Genomic DNA, 17866 nt, shown 5'->3' with positions numbered 1-17866 from the left:
AGTGTAGCTATTGCAGGCTAAAATTATGTGACGGACGTAGATGTTTTCTCTTCCTTTTCTTTGCTGTATAATTCTATTAATCCAGGTGGCCCTCAGAGTTTGTGAGAGTCATTAATGGCTGTTGATTGTCATTCACAGAACTGGACCATAGTACCTCCAACTTGTATAGGAGGTAAGTTATACTCCTGGGGAATAAGTGAATTCTATCACGTAACAGATAAAGATAATCACAAAGACAGTTATGGATAAGTCACAAAAACACATTGACTTGTCTTGTCCTCAATTCAAAATGATTATATGAAAAAAAGAGAACATCTTATTAAATTGGAAATTTGGTTGAAAATCAGCCTGGGAAAATACGACAGCAAAACCAGTACATTGAAGGACCCAGATTAAAGTAGTTCTAGAAGTAACTGAACATATCCCAATTTCATCCTTAACAGTTTCTACTAAAACTAACAATGATTGCAGTGAATAATTAGCCTTTGTGTCTCTTCACACTTCTGCAAGTTGAATTTATAGTTTTAACACACAGACTTTTCAAAGAAAGGAATGTTTGTTTGACCTACCTGTGTGTCTTGAAATATGTATTTAGCACAGCTGTTCTTGTGTGTTAAACTCATCACAAAATGCAGCTTTAACGTAACCCACCATTGATCTGCAGTAAGTGGAAACAAACTCTCTCCTTAATTAGTATCATCCAATCCCTTTTTTACATTTCTACAGAACACACACTGTGAACTGTTTAATGGACTATTATTTAGAAAAGTGGCAAAGAGTGCGCACACACACACACACACACACACAAAGACATAGGGAAAATGAAAACCAGCCGTGTCAATGAAAAATATGTTGTGAAATAATGGGAAAAAAAGATGTTTCGTTAAGATGAGCCTTCTTGGCATTTCACTGTAGAGATGAATGGCGCCCCAATTACTGCCAACAATGGATACGGAGATACTGAGATTCATTACCTTCAACACCCTTAACTGTCTACCAGTGAATTCGCTTATCTGCTCCTTTTTCCACAGAACCTGCGCGGAGGGGGGAGGAATAAACAAAGAACTGAGTGGAGTAAATGTGTCACAAATTACCACAAACACACTGTGACTCAATGCACTTTTCATTTCTCTCCTCATTAACTGTGCCTTGCTCAAAATGAGCGACTGGGTCCAAACATAATCAAGTCCCACAGATAACAATTGACTTGACTGCTGGGGCAGTCACCACCTCCTAGCTACTGGGAAATAAATTCAGAAATAAAATGAGTTAAAATAAAATTCACTCTGCTCTCTTTTCGGCGCTGAGATAATTTGAAGACCATCAAGGCCCAAAGAAACAATCCATCTCCCTGTGAAAAAGAAGGCCTCCGTGCCACCGCCAATAAGGCATGCCTTTAGTGTTATCAAGAGTGAGTATAATTACACAGGGAAAAGGCCATCAAAGTGTCTTGGGCACTGGTATTTTTTTTCCTGAGGTCTTTATCCATAGTGCTACCTGAAATAAAAATAAAAGTCCTATGAGGGAGCCAGGGAGCAGGGAGGGAGGATGGAAAGAAAAAAAAATAACCGCTCAGATGGGCATAACTGACCTGTAAGTAGGGGAGTACGTTCAAATTTGAACACGCGGATAAAAGCCTTGCTGTTGCTGCTGCTGTATCTTATTTTAAAACAAGAAAGACTGGTTTGAAGAATTTTCGAACTTGTGTGTGTAGACTCCTGTGGACCTGGTCTTATCAAAGCAGCGATTCCCCAGCAAAGCTGTTGAAGGGCTTCTTTCCTGTTTAAGAGATTTTTGTGCTAACCAGGATACTCCATTTCCCTCTAAAGCAGAACGGAGTGCTTGTAGGAGATTCAGTCACTCTAGGAAGTTGGGGGCTTGCCTCTTGGGAAGAGAAATGCAGGTATGAAAGCTTTCGGGTTTTGCACAGAGGAAATGGAAGGGATTCACGAAATGTGTTTCAAATTAAGACTAAACCAACACTGACAACAGATGACTCTGAGTCTCCCTTTATTCCATCTGAAATTTTACTTTCCGCTTTAACTTCATGGTGGTGCTCCCCACGTCCCAGACCCTGCGGCCCCCTTTCAGGCACCAGAGATACTGAATCTTGCCTCTCGCTCCCACTCTGTCCTGGAATCTGGACTGCCTGTTCTTGGGTTCCTTTCCCTCTTCTGTTCTTGAACCTAGCTCATCTTGGAAGCCAAAAGCCTAAAGCCTACTTTCTTTACCCTCACTGAGGTTATTATTTCTCTGAACTGGACGTTAGATTGAATACAGATGACGTGAGTTCCTGATCATTCTGGGAGTGACTGAAACAAAACAGAGAAAGTCATTTATACATGACATCGTGTCATTAGTCTAAGAGGTAGCAGGGCAGTTTGCCAAGTGAAACCAAGTTTCTGGTATGTCAATGACTGAAACCTCCTTGAGCAACATCCAAGCTTCTAGAGTGTATGGTGAGTTTCATCTCTGCCGTAAGTTACCATCTTGCCAGCAGTTTCATTTTTTATGTCCCATATCTCGGTGCCAGGTGCATGTGACACAGGAGATGAAAAATAAAGGAATAAATTGAGGGCAACCTCTATTTCAGCAGCAGAGTGCTTCTCAAACACGGTGACTTTCAGAATCACCTTGAGAGCTTATGAAGAACATGGAGTGAAATTCTCTGCTCTAATGCTAATCACAGGCTTCTGAAACATACTACCTTCCATGATCAGTTATCTGCTGCATCCTGCTGGCTCTGGTGACTGCTTGGCTGATAGTGAGCAGAAGAGTTGGGTTGGTCTTCTCTTTATCCCAATATACATTCGATGGTGGCATCTATACATACAAGCACTGGAGAGAGAGCAGAAAACAAACTCAGAAGAGCTGGGTTTGAAAAGTGGGCAGAGGTAAAGTTTGAACAAGATGCCTGAGTACTGGCCATGACAGGTGGAAGATTTATCTAAAGTCTGATGAGAGACAATTGTATTTACTCAGAATTGTATGCACTTACAGTTTTTCTTACATTTGCAATGATTGAATACCTTTAAATGCCAGCCATCTTAAGCTATAGTAAAATCCCCATTGATGGGATTGTGATAGGATAATTGGCTCATTCCTGTTTCATTACCTGACAGCTCGAAATGGACATATGCAAAACATTTACAATATACCCATTCTACAGAAAACAAGACTTATGGTCAAAGAAGGTGAAAGCATTTGTCACATAACTTCCATGTGGCAAAGTTGAAGTCATGCTTGTCTGACTGTTTGTGTACCCCCACCGGCATTTATTGCCTTGTTTTGTCTTTATACCTCCTCTGGTTGATGGATGATGTCATGCATTGACCAAAAATGTTTCAGCTGGAAAAAGGCCCGTGAAATCCAGAGGGACCATCCAGTAGAGAGGCCAACAAAATAGCGTGTGGCAACCTTCCAAAATTCCACCCCAAAAATGGAGCGTTTTAATTTATACCACTTAAAGGTACTCTAAGAAGAACATTAACTCGGACCACTGCTGCCAGACAGCTCTATGCTTTATAATACTGTGAAGATTCTAGCAGTTCTTTTTAGAATTAGGTGCTAGAGTTGGAGGGAAAAAAAAAGCCTATCTCACTACATTTTTATTCAAATAATACATAGAAATTTTGAACAACTCTGAAATTTAGTGGCACGCAGTTATAAATCCAGTGAGCTAAACCATGCTGGTTTTCATTATACTTCCATTTAATTTTCTAATTAATCTCAGAAAACATTAATTAATTTTGTCTTTTCCACAGTTGGCCTGGCACCCTTGGGCCTGAAACACACAAATATTGCTGGCCTCGAGCAGTAGTAATCAAAATTTCTAATTTGTTTGAGCACGCCACTGTCTTTCTCCTTACTTCTTTCTCTGATGGGTACTTTAAGAATCCTTTAACCCCTTGGCTTTAGATTTTCTACGAATTCATGAATGAAAAAATCAGTAGATATCTCAGGCCAAAGAGATAGGATAAGACAGAAATAAAGCAGGTCGAAGTTTTGCTATGGAGACAAGAGTCGGACTCTGTGCTGGGGAATTACTTGTTTATGTTCCGGAGTCATCATGATCTGGTGCCATTTTGAGTGTGGCATTACCCTGACATCTGCCCAGTTATCCCTCAGGATTGACTGCCTGACTCATCACATAATGTTTGCAATGTTAACTCACAATGAAGTCTGTGTAGAACCACAGAAAAATGGACACCCCTAAATGCCAAAAGCGTTAGAGTGGTTAGTTGCCTCTTACCTTTTTCCAGCAAAAGAATATATCTCAATTTCACTTTTTGCCAAAGCAACAACAAACAAACAAACAGCAGAGCACAGGCGATTTCCATGTGTCAGGGAGTCCAATTTTGGAAGCAACGAGAGAAGAGTGTGTTACATAAATGCTAAAATGCAGTGGGAAGTGACTTTTGGGAAAGATATTTGAGCTGTAACGCCAAAACATCATTTAAAATGAGTAATTTGTCTCTGTTGACTACAAAGGGCACTTAGGCTTTCTATATTTTATAATGTATATGTTGAAGAAGTCATCATGCCGTTCTAATGAAAATGCCTTCGAAATTGTATTGTGAAATATATTATACCAATAAAATGTTTGCACTGTGTACTTAAAAACAATAATAATAAAATTAATGCCCTTGGACCCACAACCGAGATTCGGAAACAAAACATTTTCTGTCCTTAGCAATTCCCTCTATGCTGTCATCAAAAGTAGGTCCCTCTTTCTCAGAGAGATAATTATAATATTATCTTGAATTTGTGCCAATTCTTTGCTTTTTCATTCTGGTTGTATTCATATACCTGTATCCTCAAGCACTACTTTATTTACTTTCACCTGTTTTAGAGCTTTTCAGTCAGTAACTATGCCATACTAAATTCCCATTTTTCAATATTGTGCTTTTCAGATCCATTCATATTAATGGATGGACAGTAATTCACTGATTTTGACAGCTGCACTTCATTATGTGAATACAGTAACATTTAGTTGTCCATTGTCATTACTTAAGGTTATTGGTTGTTTCCAGAATTTATTATTATTATTATTATTATTATTATACATATTTTAAAATATTTTATTATTTTATTTTATTTTATTTTATTTTATTTTATTTTATTTTATTTTATTTTATTTTTAGAAAGAGAGAGTACACGAGCAAGTGGGAGGGGCAGAAGGAGAGAGAGAGTCTTAAGCAGACTCCATGCTCAGCACGGACCCCAACACAAGGCTCAATCCCATGACCTTGGGATCATGACCCAAGCCAATAAACAAGAGCCAGATGCTCCACCGACTGAGCCACCCAGGTACCCTTCAAAGATTTATCATTATGAACAATGTTGCTATGGACACTTTCAAAAGCATCATTTGGTTCACTTGTGCAACTAGGTAGGATTGGACTTGGGGATTGAAAGGTACGCTCATGTTCAGCTTTAAATGGTAATGCCAAACATTTTGCCAAAAGGTGTATCAGTTTACCCTCTTACCAGTAGTGAAGTTTCTGATATTTCACATCCTACTCCATGTCGGATATAAACTGACTTAAAAAAATTTGTTTAAATGTTTATGTATTTTTGAGAGAGAGAGAGAGACAGAGTGTGAGCTGGGGACGAGCAGAGAGAGGGAGACACAGAATCCAAAGCAGGCTCCAGGCTCTGAGCCGTCAGCACAGAGCCTGACACAAGGCTTGAACTCACGAACCACAAGATCATGACCACAAGATCGTGACCTGAGCCGAAGTTGGATGCTTAACTGACTGAGCCACCCAGGCTCCCTGGATATAAACTGAGTTTTTAAGAAAATATTTGACAATTCAGTGGGTGGGAAAATGTATCTTATTGTAGTTAAAATTTGTATTTCCATGATTCCAAATAAGATTGAGGCTCTTTCCATGTATTTAAGAGCCTTTTTATATATCTTCAGTGAAATGTCCTTCCACGGCATTTGTCTTAATTTAAAAAGTCGATTTGTTTTTCTCTTTTTGATAACATTAGGAGTTCTTTACTTTTTCTGAATACTACTCCCTTGTCAGTTATATGGATTAGCAATATCTTCTCCCGTTTAATGGCTTATCTTTTCACCACGATCGTGGCCTTTTTTATAAATAGAAATTTGCAGTATTAAAAGATTTAAATTTATCAATTTTTATTACAATTCCCACTTCTTACGGCATGAATTCCTCTTTGTATTGAGGTCATAAAGATTCTCCTAAAATGTCATCTTAAAGTTTTAATTATTTGGCTTTTGCTTCTAAGCCTTTAATCAACCTGAAATCGATTTTGATGTGTGGTTTCAGGTGGGAATCCAATTTCACTTTCTCCCATATGGGTAACCGACTTGCAAGTTAACAAGTTAGTTTCCGTTCTACTGACGGAGAACGTGAAACTACAAGACAGAGACAGAGGAGATCTCGTTTGTTATAGCTGATAGAAGTAGCCAGACTGTCGTCATTTTTGTGTAGGCTCTCCAAGCCCCATTCCCACAGGGCAGGGGATGCCTGAACACGAATTGTGTTATAGGAGAGGAAAGCCGCGCTCGCTTTGGCAGTGCATATACTAAAATTGGACCCATACAGAGAAGATTAGCGTAGCCCCATGTGCAAGGATGACGCACAAATAAATTCGTGAAGCGTTCCATATTTAAAAAAAAAAAAAACAAAAAAACAAAGAGAGAGAGAGAGGAAACCCAAGCTTAAGGGACTCAAATCTTTTTTTTTTTTTTTAAAGTTTATTTATTTTGAGAGAGAGAGTGAGCATGTGTGAGCGGGGGAGGAGCAGAGAGAGAGACAGATAGACAAAGAAACAGAGAGAGAATCCCAAGCAGGCTCCGTGCTGTCAGTGTGGAGCCCAGCACGGGGCTCGAACTTACAAACCATGAGATCACGACCTGAGTGAAACCGGGAGTCAGATGCTCCACCGACTGAGCCACCTAGGCGCCCCTCAAATCGTTCATGATGGGCAATGAGCCTATCTGAAGTTTGCCCCAAAAGGAAATACTGTCTTTTTCGCATTAAATTCATTGACTTTTTGGGTTACAATGGATATCTTTAAATATTAAATCCTGTACATAAGATGCATCTCAGTTTATTCCAATCTTTCTTTTTGTCTTAATAAAGTTTTCAAATTTTATCCGTAAAGACCATGGCTATTTTTGTTCAGTTAGTGCCTGGACAATGTACATATTACTCATTTGTTCTTATACATCAGATATTCGTTTCTGTAATATTTTGTCTTTGGTACTTCTGTCATAAAGGAACACTGTTGGTTTCATTGCTGACTTCAAATCCAACAACCATGCCCATCTCTGATTTTTCCAACGCGCTTTCTGTTGACTTTGTTAGGTTTTCTATGGTAATTATACCATCTGCTGTTAGGGCAGTTTTATTTATTTTTTTCAACAGAAGGGCGGTTTTATTTCATTCTTTCTTGGTTTTTATTCCTCTTTTCTTTTTTAACCTGTATTACAGCACTCCTCAGTTTAAAACCTTACAATAGCTCATTTCACTCAGATCAAAGCCAATCTCCCTACAATACCTGGGAGGCCTAAGGTGGCCTCCTTACGCCTCTGAACTCGCCAGCTGCTCTCCATACTGGTTCCTTTGCTCCAGGCTGACTCAACACCTTACTATTCCAGAAACTTGCCAGATACAGCTTGCCTCCAGGGCCTCTCCAGGATCAAGTGCTATTTGCATGAGCTGGAAGTCAGTGGCTTCCTCCCACTTTACAACCTAAGCATCGCACTTGCCTTCTCTTGTCCAGATTTTGCTTTACACTTAATTTTATGTCTGCCTGGAAACTTCTTGCCTCAAATATCTGCATGGCTTAATCCCTCACTCCTTTCAGGTCTTTGCTTAGATATTTCTTTGTCAGAACATTTAAAATGAACACTACTTGCCTACACAAGCTCTTTCTAGCCATCTTTCTCCACCCCCAGGTCTATTGAAAAATAATTGACATAAAACATTATGTAAGTTTAAGGTGCACCATGTGATGATTTGATACGAGTATATTATGACACGCTATTATAATTAGGTCTCTTAGCACATCCTTCACCCCATCTAATTACAAACTTTTTGTTGTAATGGGAGAACATGAGAGCTCTATTCTCATAGCCACCTTTAAGTATACGGTACAGTATGGTTAATTATAGTCACCACCTTGTACATTAGGTCCCTAGAACGTATCTTCTACCTGGATGTTTGTACCTTTTGACCAATATCTGCCTATTTTCCCCACCCCTCTGCCCCTGGCAACAACCATTCTGCTCTCTGCTTCTATGAGTTTGATGTTTTTATATTCTGTATGTAAGTGAAATCATACAGTATTTGTCTTTCTCTGTCTTATTTCACTTAGCATAATGTCCTCAGGGTCCATCCATGCTGTCACAAACGACAGCATTTTCTTCTTTTTTATGGCCGAATATTACTCCATTATGTATATATATATCATTGTGTACACACACACACACACACACACACACACCACATCTGCTTTATATATTCATCCATTGATGGATAGTTAGGTTTTTTCCATGTCTTGGCTATTGTAAATAATGCCACAATGAACATGAGAGTACAGACATTTCTTTGATATGGTGATTTCACTTTTCTCTATGCATACTTAGAAGTGAGATTGCTGAATCATACGGTAGTTCTGTTTTGAATTTTTAAAGAAATCCTTATACTATTTTCCATAGTGGCTGCATGAATTTACATTCCCACCAATGGTACACAACGGTTCACGTTTCTCCACATACTCTCCAATATTTGTCATTTCTTGTCTTTTTGATAATAGCCATTCTAACAGATATGAAGTAATACCTTGTTTTGATTTGCTTTTTCCTCATGATTTAGTGATGTTAAGTACCTTTTCATATACTTATCAGGCATTAGTATGTCTTTGGAAAAATGTGTATTTAACTTCTCTTCCCAGTTTTTAACTGGGCTTTCTGGTTTTGCCATTGAACTATATGAGTTCCTTACATGTTTTGGGTATTAACCCTTTATCAGATATATGGTTTGCAAATATCTTTTGCCGTTTCATACGGTTTTCAATTTGTTCATTATTTATGTGGCTGTGTAATGGCTTTTTATTTTGATATAGGTCCACTTTCAAATTTTTGCTTTTGTTGCTTGTGCTTTTGGTGTCATTTCCAAAAACCCGTGGACATGACTGACATCAAGGAGTGTGTTTCCTATGTTTTCTTCTGGGAATTTTACAATTTCGTGCCTGTGCTTAAGTCCTTAATGCATTTCCAGTTAATTTTTGCTAGTGGTGTAAAAGAGCAAATACCATTCTTTTGCGTGTGGATATCCAGTTTTCCCAGCACCATTTATTGAATAGACAATCCTTACACAATAGTGTATCAATATACTATTGAGTATTCTTGGTTCTGTTCTCAAATATTAGTTGACTATATATACTAGAATTTATTTCTGGGCTCTTGATTCTGTTTCCTTGATCTGTGTCTCCAACTTTGTTCTTCCTCAAGATTGCTTTGGATATTTGGGGTCTCTTGTGATTCCGTGTGAATTTTAGGATTTTTTTTCTCTTTCTATGAAAAATGCCATTGAGATTTTGATGGGGGTTGCATTGACTCTGTAAGTGGTGTTGGATAGTATGGACATTTTAACAATATTAACGCTCATAATCAATAAATACAAATTATCTTCCATTTATTTGTGTCTTTAGTCTTTTTCATCAGTATCTTATAGTTTTCTGTATATAGATCTTTCATGCCCTTGGTTAAATTTATTCCTGTAATTTATTATTTTGGCGGCTATTATAAATAAGATTAGTTTATTTCTTTCTTTTTCAGATAGCTCGCTGTTGGCATGTAGAAATCCAACTAGTATTATATGTTGGTTTTGTATTGTGAAACTATTGAATTCGTTGATTAGTTCCAACAGTTTTTTGGTTGAGTCTTTAGGATTTTCTATATGCAAGATTAAATTATCAGCAAACAGAAATTATTTTACTTCTTCCTTTCTGATTTGAATCCTTTTATTTCTTTTTCTTACCTTATTGCCTGGCTAGGACTTCCAATACTATGTTGAAAAGGAGTGGTGACAATGGACACCCTTCAGGTGCCTGGGTGGCTCAGTTGGTTAAACATCCAACTCTTGATTTGGGCTCAGGTCAAATAATCTCCATAATCTCATGGATTGTGAGTTCAAGCCCCATGTTGGGTTTGCTCTGACAGCATGGAGCCTGCTTGGGGCTCTCTCTTTCTCTCTCTCTCCCTCTGTCCCCACCCCCAAATAAATAAACTTAAAAAAAAAAAAGAATGGGCACCCTTATCTTGTCTCCAATCTTAGAGGAAAAGCTTTCAACCCTTCACCATTGAGTATGTGGTTAACTATGGGTTTGCCATACAAGGCTTTTGTTATGTTGCTTCTAAACCCAATTTGTTGACAGTTTTCAACATATGAAGGGTGTCGAATTTTGTCAGATGCTTTTTCTGCATCTCCTGATGGTCATGTGATTTTTGTCTTGAAAGACAAACTGTACTATTAATGTAGTCTATCACACTTATTTGCATATTTTTAACCATTTTTGCTTCCCAGGGAGACTTGATAATGGTGTATGATTCTTTTAATTTGTTGTTAAATTTGCTTTGCTTTATTTTGTTGAGATTTTTTGCATCTATATTCATCAAGTCTAATGGTTTATAGTTTGTGTTGTTGTTTGCTTGTTTTGTATTATCCTTACCTGGCTTTGGTACAAGGATAATGCTGGCCTCATAAAATAAATTTGGGAGTACTCCCTCTTCTTCAAATTTCAGAAGAGTTTGTGAAGGCTTGGCATTAATTCTTCTTTAAATGTTTGGGAGAGTTCACCTGTGAAGCTTCTGGTTTGGGGAGGGTTATTTTGGGAGGTTTGGATTACTGATTCAATCTCTTGTAATCGATCTGCTCAAATTTTCTATTTCTTCATGATTCAGACATGGCAGGTCATATAATTTCTGGGAGGTTTTCATTTCTTTCAGGTTGTCCAATTTGATGGCATATTAATCCTTTTGGGAGTCTTATGATTCTTTGCTTTTCAGTGGTATCAGTTGTAATGAATCCTCTTTCATTTATAATTGTATTTATTTTAGGTTTCTCTTTTCTCTTGGTAAATTTAGCTAGTTTTTCAATTTTGTTTTTGCTTTAAAAAACCCAACTTTAGCTTTTTGATATTTTCTACTTTTTTATTCTAAATTTCATTTATTTTTTGTCTCACATTTATTACTTCCTTCCTTCTGTTAACTTTGGGCTTCATTTCTTTTTCTTCTATTGAACTATAAAGTTATGTGAGTTTCTTTTTTTTTTAACGTAGGCGTGTAACCTATAAATTTCTCTCTTAGCACTGCTTTAGCTGCATCCCATAATTTAGTTACGGTATGTTTACGTTCTCATTTGTTTCAATATATGTTTTGATTTCCATTTTGCTTTTACCTTTGAACCATTGATGTTATTTGGGTGTTGTTTACTTTTAGCATGTTTGTAAATTTTCTAGTTTCTCTTCTGTTATTACTTTCTTATTTCACAACATTATGGTCACAAAAATACTTGTATGCTTTCAGTTTTTAAAAATTTGCCAAGAGTTGTTTTGTGACATAACATATGATATATCTTGGAGAATGTCCCATGTGTGCTTGAAAAAAAGATGTATTCTGCCACTATTTGCTGGTGTGTTTTATTTTGCCTAAAGTGTACTTCAAGTCCAATGTTTCCTTACTGATTTTCTGTCTGGGTGTTGAAAGTGACCTGGGTATTTAAGTCCTCTGCTATTATTGTATTGTCTATTACTCCCTTTGGATCTGTTATAATATGCTTAATATATTTAAGTGTTCTGATCTTAGGTACATAAATATTTATAATTATTATATCTTCTTGATGAATTGACACCTTTAACATTATATGACAACATTCTTTGTCTCATATTACACACTTGACCTAAAGTCTGTTTTGTCTGATAGAGGTATGGCTACTTAAGTTCTATTTTGGTTTCTATTTGCATGGAGTATCTCTTTCCATCTCTTCACTTTGACCATATGGATGTCCTGATGTGAGTCTCTTGTGGGCTGCATATAGTTGGTCTTGTGTGTGTGTGTGTGTGCGTGTGCGTGTGTGTGTGTGTGTTTAATCCATTAAGCCATTCTATGTTTTATATTGGAGAATTTAATCCATTTATATTCAAACTGATTGATAGGTGAGGTCTTACTCTTGCCATCTTGTTAGTCATTTTGTGGCTGTTTTAGAGTTTCTTTTCTTTTTTTCCCCCTTTCTCACTGTTTTCCTTTTTGAATAATGATTTTCTGTAGTAATATACTGATTCTCTTCTCTTTTTCTTTTGTGCAAGTACTATAGATTTTTATTTTGCGGTTATCTGGAGGTTTCCTTGAAACATTTTATAGATATCACATTTTTTAAGATGATAATAGCTTAACTTCAATCAGATGCAAAATCTCTACTTTTTTACTCCTCCCTGACATTTTATATTTTCAGTGTCACAATTTACATCTTTTTATATTGTGTATGTATTAACAAATTCTTGTAGCTATAGCTCTTTTAACCACTTTTAACTTTTATGATTTTTATTAGAGTTAAGTGGTTAACACATTACCACATTACAGTACTAGAATATTATGAATCTGCATATATAATCTACTTTACCATGGTGTTGAATAGTTATATATATTTTCATGTTACTAATTAGTGTTCTTCCCTAAAGTTCCAAAAATTCTGTGTAGCGTTTCTTGTAAGGCAGGTCTAAATGTGATGAACTCCCTCAGCTTTTGTTTGTTAGGGACAGTCTTTATCTTGCTTTCATTTTTGAAGGACAACTTTGATGGATAAAATATTGGTTTGCAATGTATTTCTTCCAGCACTTTGAATATATTATCCCATTGTCTCCTACCCTGAAAAGTTTCACCTGACCAAAAGATTTCAGGTGAGAAATCTGCTGATAGCCTTGGGAAGATTCCCTTTTATGAAAATTTTTTTCTCTTGCTACTTTTAAAATTCTCCCTGTGTCTTTGATTTTAGAGAGTTTTATTATAATGTTTCCCAGAAGAGGGGTGCCTGGGTGGCTCAGTCCATTAAGTGTCTGACTTTGACTCAGGTTGTGATCTCACAGTTCATGATTTCAAGCTCTGTATTGGGCTCTGTGCTGACAACTTAGAGCCTGAAGTCTGCTTGGGATTCTGTGTCTTCCTCTCTCTCTACCCCTCCCCTGCTCACATTCTGTGTCTGTCTCTCTCTCAAAAATAATAAATAAAACATTTTTAAAAATGTGTCTCAGAGAAAACTGTTTTGTATTGAAATTTTAGGGTGACCTATTAGCTTCATGCACTTGGTTGTCAAAATTTTTTCCAGGGTACAGGAAGTTCTCAGCCATCATTTCTTTAAATAAGCTTTCTACCCCTTTTTTCCTCTCTTCTACTTTTGGAACTCCAGTGGTGAATACTTTGTTTCTCTTAATGGTCCCATGTCCATCGGCTTGCATCATTTTTTTTTTCTCTTCTTATTGGACAATTTCAGTTGCTCTGTTTTCAAGCTGATTGATTCTTTCTTCTGCCTAGTCAAGTCTACTGGCAAAGCTCTGTCTTAAATTATTCAGTTCAGTCATTGTATTTTTCAACTCCCCAAATTCTGTTTAGTTCTTTTTTATGTTTTCTATCTTTGTGTTGAACTTCTTAGTTTTTTTCTTGTATTGTTTTTCTGATTTCTTTAAGTTACTTATCTATGTTATCAGTTGTCTGATCATGTTTAAAACAATTATTTTGAAGTCTTTCTTGAGCAATTTATGTATTTCTATTTCTTTCAGGGTGGTCACTGGAAGCCTCCTATGTTCCTTTTATGCTGCCATGTTTCCCTGATTCTTCAGGGAAGACCCCTGTAGCCTTGTATAGGTGTCTGCACATTTGAAAAAGTCACTTCTTCTAGACTTTATAAACTGACTTCAGTAAGAAAAGCCCTTCATCTGCAAGTGGGGGTGTTCTGGAATGTGCTGTTTCTGAGTCTAGTGCTGGAGGGCACTAAGTGTGGGGGGAGTGTGGTGACTCCAAGTCCTGGAGAAAAAGGATCCTGATATCTCTTCATCTCAGGCTTCTGGGGTCCACAACATGGACAGCTGTGTGGTCCTGGGCTAGTTCTATGGGGATCTATAGCAGTCTCAAGAGCTATTACGGTCTTTATTGACAAGGCAGTAGAGCAGGCAGTGGCGGTGACTACAGTCAGTGGCATACACTCAGGTGCAGGGACCAGTTGTAGGTGTCTGTTTAGTGGCAGGGACTGGTTGTAGATACACATGTAGTGGTGGAGGCCAGTCCCAAAGGCAATGGCTAAGGCCAAACGTGGGCATACTGGCTGCTGTAAGGACCCTGGCTGTTGGCATGCTTTATTGTGGGTGATGGGTGTTCCTTCAGGTGCACAGCGGTGGAAACTGGTGTCAGGAATCAAGCCGAGGTCACGCAGGTGCACAGCTGGATGAGCTAGATCAAATGGGCCCCGCCAGTGACAGGGAAAGGGTCAGGTTCAGACTCACAAAGAGTTGCAGAGGCCCTGGATGTGAATGTGAAACCTTATGCCTGCACAGTCTCCCCATAGATGTACTGCAGTGCAGGCCTCTGATGGGCATCAGGTCATCAGTGTGCAGGTGCAGAAACAAATGCACACGTGATGGTGGGGGACAGAGACAGGGATCTAGGCAAGTGTTTTGCCCTTGTGCAGCCACAGAAACCAGGGCTGGCTCCTGGTGTGGCTGTGGCTCCTGCAAGGGCAACTGGGATGGAAGGAGCCAAGAGGAAGTTAGTGTCTGTGACTGTGAATACCTGTAGGACAAAAAAACAAGGAAAATGTGCAGGAGGTCTGTGGTGGTTGTGTTAGCCTTTGATTTCTTCTGTGGCAAAGCCGCTGTAGTTGTCTGCAGAGCAGGTCATGGGGACTGTGGTTGCTTCTTTGTGCATATACATCTTAGCTTTGCTGATCTCTAGGTGGGGTGAAAAGGAAACGAGCCCTTTGTAGGGTGCTCTGAAAGGCTGGGGTAATTGGTCACTCGCTAGTTCTCCATTAAGGGAACTTTTTCCAAATGGGAGTTCCTTCTCAGCACTGGCTCAGCAATGCTAGCTTGGGGATCGATGGGGTAGGTAAAATAAAACTACTTTTCTTCCCCTTTTGTGTGGCCATTCTTAGGTTTTTTTGTTCCACGGTGTTGGTAAAGTTTCTTAAGAGGACTCCAGACCTGTTCCAGGGCTGTTTCTGGTCATGAATAGTAGTGTAATTGTTTATCTGTGTTGAGTAATGGTGGCTGCGGTTACATACGCCACCATTTTGGTTGAGCTATTATCTTTACTCTACTAAGCAGTAAACAAATCTACCTTTTGTAGGGATTTGCTATATTTCAAGGTTGTTTGCAATATAAGCATCTTTGCAAAGATAGTCCAAAACAAAGGCAGCTAATGTGTCTGCCCACAAGATGTGCAGAAATGTGAGAGATTCCTGGGAAATTCTTTTATTATCTTAAGGAAATTCCTTGGTCATAATTTGCTAAGAAATTTATTCTATCTTAAACTACAAATGGAAGTTAAATGTCACCTAATTTTTTCCTGCATTTATTGAGACAAACACATGTTTTTTCTTGTTTGATCTCTAATGCATTGAATTACATCAATCGGTTTTCTGACATTAAACCAACTTTATTTTCCTAGAAAATTGCTTTCTCTATTTTCTCTTGATGAATTTTATCATTTTTAGAACATATAATACTGAGTTCTACTTGCTAATATTTTGTTTATAATGTTTATATCTACATGCATGTGTGAGAGTGTGAGATTGATCCGTATTTTTTTTTTACACTGTCCTTTTCCAATATGGATATGAAGCTTATACTGTTTCTCCTTGTTCTTATATTCTGGAAGTATTATTTGAGTGTTTGGTAGAATTAAAGTGCTGGTTTTTCCATTTTGTAGGGAGATATAGGAGAAGAATTTTGTTTACTGAGTCCATTTTTAAAAAAATGTTTCAGAATGATGCTGGGTATTTCTCCTTGAGGTATTTTCAGAAGTTTTATTTTTCTAGAAAATGAGCTCCACTTTTATTTCTTTCTTTTCTCTCTCTCTCTCTCTCTTTCGGTTTATCCTATTTCTCCTTAGATAATTTCTAAGTTGAATAACTGATTCATTAAATTTGAGACTTTCTTTGTGAGTGTTCAAGGCTACCACTTTCTCTTGAGAATTTAGCTTTAGCAACAGCCCACAGATTTATTAACTATTGTTCTGTTATCATTCTACTTTACTTTTCTAATTTCCCTTATGATTTATTCTTTGACCCATGAGTTATTTAGAACATGGTTTTTAATTTCCAAATATGTGAGCTATTTCTCATTATCTTTTTTTAATGATTTATGACTGCATTTTATTGAGGTCAGATTAGGCAAAATGCTCTGTGTGATACATGTCCTTTCATATTTTTTGAGGGCTTTATGGACTAGCATTTCATTGGTTTCGTAACTGTTCCATATGTGCTTTTCAGAAATAAGTTGTCTTCAATTGATGGGAGATATTTCTATATACACCCATTAGGTGAAATTTTTTACTTATAATATTCAAGTATTTTATATCCCTATGTTTTGTTAATGTGTCCTATTTTTTACTGTACTCTATCATCTATTGAAATATGTGTATTAAATCTCACTAAGATGTCAGATGAATTCATTTTCCTTTGTAGCCTGTAAATTTATACTTTATGTATTTTTGAGACTGCGTTAATAATGTATTAGTTTAAAATTGTCATGTCTTCCTGGTGAATTAAATACTTTACTATTATTTTATTAATACAGCTTTTGGTATTAAGTGATATTTGATCTAAAATTACTATAGCTACACCAGTTTTCTTTTTGTTAGTATGTTCCTAGTTTGTCTTTTTCTTTATCTTGAGATTTAATTTTTCTCTACCCTTTTGCTCAAGGGACCTCTCTTATAAACAGTGAATATGTTTGTTTCATTTGTTTTACTCTTATTATATTGCTTTTACTCAGACTTACATCCTTATCTTTTAACTGGAGATTTAGTCCACTGATATTTATTGTGGTCATTGTTTAATTTGGATTTATTTTTAACTTTGTATTTATTATGTGTTCTATTGTTTCCTGCTTTTCTGTGTGTCTTTTTTCCCTTCTCATCTCTTCTTACTATCTTTCGAAATTTTTTTCTTGTTCTTTTTTCATTTTTTTCCCTTCATTTCTTTAGAGGAACGCCACTCTATATATTGCTCCAGTCAACCAGTGTGAGAGAGTAGAGCCACTTTTATATAATGGAAGCAGGAAGTAATATATGGGGGCCCTTGGTGAGCCACTAGGCACCTTTTGGTACTCTCTTGCCCAGTGGTCACTATGGATGGAAAAATGTAGCCAATGGGACCTGAGGAGGATGTTATAACCAAGGCTCATACCCTTACCAATCGGTCTTAAGGTCATACTACTAGGTAAGCTATCCAAAGCTATAGAGATGAAAGCTGGGGGGAGGAGGGAGGTTAAAATGAAAAGTGAAAAGGAAGACAATGGATACTAGTTGTGGCCCCACAACTAATGCAGCGATGGTAGGGGGTTGTTCCTTCTAACAACCTCCCTCTTCCAAATTCTGCTCAGGAGGAGAATCCCGTGAAAGAGCTCCTCTCTGATCTTTCCCACAGACCCTGTAGCTGTAGCAGATGGCACTGCTAAGATAGCTCTGCAAGAGGGTGATGCTGTGGGCAGAACAGAAAACTGGCCCCTTCAGCTGCAGTGCTTAGGATCTGCTTTAAGTCATATTGTCCTCGGACAGCTGAATTTCAGTCGATGTCTGAGTATAATGAGGAATCAGCGTTTGGCCATTTTTTCC

At 37.5% G+C, this 17866-nt stretch overlaps 1 non-coding gene across 1 annotated transcript; it reads left to right on the top strand.

Annotated features, from left to right (window-relative positions):
• Positions 1-6534: 6534 nt before the first annotated feature.
• On the top strand, positions 6535-6646 carry LOC122237483. Its single transcript, XR_006216096.1, has one exon. It is a non-coding gene; the product is annotated as a U6 spliceosomal RNA (small nuclear RNA).
• The last annotated feature ends 11220 nt before the right edge of the window (positions 6647-17866 follow it).

Source organism: Panthera tigris, chromosome A3 (assembly GCF_018350195.1).
Source record: "Panthera tigris isolate Pti1 chromosome A3, P.tigris_Pti1_mat1.1, whole genome shotgun sequence".
In the NCBI taxonomy this organism is placed as follows: Eukaryota; Metazoa; Chordata; class Mammalia; order Carnivora; family Felidae; genus Panthera; species Panthera tigris.
This window is presented reverse-complemented; position numbering and strand designations above follow the sequence as displayed.